This window comes from Gracilinanus agilis, chromosome 3, assembly GCF_016433145.1.
Source record: "Gracilinanus agilis isolate LMUSP501 chromosome 3, AgileGrace, whole genome shotgun sequence".
In the NCBI taxonomy this organism is placed as follows: Eukaryota; Metazoa; Chordata; class Mammalia; order Didelphimorphia; family Didelphidae; genus Gracilinanus; species Gracilinanus agilis.
Genome location: NC_058132.1, coordinates 453,068,679 through 453,070,573, shown reverse-complemented (window position 1 = coordinate 453,070,573; position 1,895 = coordinate 453,068,679). Strand labels below are relative to the sequence as shown.

At 33.8% G+C, this 1,895-nt stretch overlaps 1 non-coding gene across 1 annotated transcript; it reads right to left on the bottom strand.

The window, feature by feature from the left end:
- Positions 1 to 1,102: 1,102 nt before the first annotated feature.
- Positions 1,103 to 1,206, bottom strand: LOC123243378. Its single transcript, XR_006505920.1, has one exon. It is a non-coding gene; the product is annotated as a U6 spliceosomal RNA (small nuclear RNA).
- Positions 1,207 to 1,895: the final 689 nt, after the last annotated feature.

Below are 1,895 nucleotides of genomic sequence, written 5' to 3'. Positions count from 1 at the left end.
ACTTTAGGCTTAGACATTAACCTAGTTACAAACATTTTCACCTTAAAAGTTTAATAGTTCTTTTTCCCTCACTGACATGTTCCTTTTACCATGAGAAAAGCTCCATTACACTCCATTTACTTAATGAAGATTTCCAGTATAAGCTGAGTTTAAACGTATTGAGTTTTATTCAAGAAAAATGAAGTAAAATATGTGGTCCAAGTAAACTGAAGCTTTAGAGGTGAATACTTTCATGTCTGGTTGATATTTTACTTTTGCATAAAAGTTTTCTTATAAAAGTTTTTTAAAATATATTAAGTCACTTGTTCTTTAAAATGTATGGTTTGGTTTTTTTTTTTTTTTTAAACAGACATCACTCTATGGATATCACATCTGAGGATGGATTGTTATAGGGGATCAACGTTGTGATCTCATGAGTGACTCCAAATGTAGAAATTATCTTCACAAAAGCAGATGAAAACTCTACCTAATGTAGTCATATAGAGCTTCCTGACACACTAAAATATTAAATGGCTTGTTCATCGTCATCATGTGTGACTATAAAAATTTTTGCTTCTTCCTCTTATACTATGGCAGTAGCATCTAACATACTCTATAGTGAACTAAGGACTAAGAACCTAGAACAAACAAAATCAACCAATAAGGCTTCTTCATCTATGATTGTCTTATTAATATGTTTAGTCTAATTCAACATTCTATTTATGTAGAATCTATACCAGAATGAGATATAAGAGATTGGGTTTAATTGCTAGGGTTTTCTTGATGACTTTTAATATGTTTGTGCTTTTCTTTTGTGTTAACTTGCCTATGGTGGAAATGTTATCTCTTTTTACTATAACATAAGGCAGAAGGATTAAAACATAGCCTTATGCCAGTGTGACCAGAACCAGATTAAAATGTAATTGGGAAACATTTAACAAAATAAAGTTACAATAGAACAAAAATAATATCAATATGTGGTTTTCTAAGCCAATATGTGGCCCATATGATTAGTTTAATGATCCTCATTTCTATTTAAGTTTGACACTACTGCTAAGGGAACTGATTTCCTTTCCCTTTTTTTTTTTGAATTTATTATTTTATTTTTTGATCCAAATTCTCTAAAAATATGGATTGCTTTATGAATTTACATGTCATCCATGCACAAGGACCATGTTAATTTTCTCTGTATTGTTCCAATTTTAGTTTATATATGCAAGCACTAGTGTTCTTTTCTAGGATTATATCATCACTCTTTTCATCTTCAAATTTGTTGAAGACACCTCTCTACAGGAAGCTTCTTTTTCTTTACAGAAATAGGTCGACCTGAACTACTGCAAAAAGAGCTTAAGATTTAATACTATGTTTATCAGTTGCTGTTGATCAGGTGAGTTTTCGTGAGGAAATGCTACCATAAGGAGATTCATGCCTAGGAGAACTAGGCATTGGATAGCAGTTAGCACATAAAACTGATGGGAGCAGAACTGATGGGCCCCCATGTTGGTTTAAACCAGAGTTTTTGCTCTGGCTCATCCTCTTCTTCCATGGTTTCATTTTTTTTTTCTTTCTCTTGTTTCTTCCTCAGATTCTGATTCTTGTTTTATTTATGGCTTATACTTTTCTGACTCTAGGAGCAGAACATTTTCCAATTGGATAGGACTTTGGGCCCAAATTCCTCACTTTATAAACATCATTTCCCATCCAACAGCTCTCCTGAACTTCAAGATCTATAGAAACTCATCATTCTGCAAGATAATACCAACTCTGAAACTAGCATCCCCTGCTTCTGCGGCTTCTCCCTCGCTCTGATTGGAGAAGGTGGAGGAAGGATATAACAACCGCTCCCAGATTCTCTACCATTTAAGGAGGGTGCAACGGCATTCACCTCATCATTCCAACCTCCCTAATAAGATGAG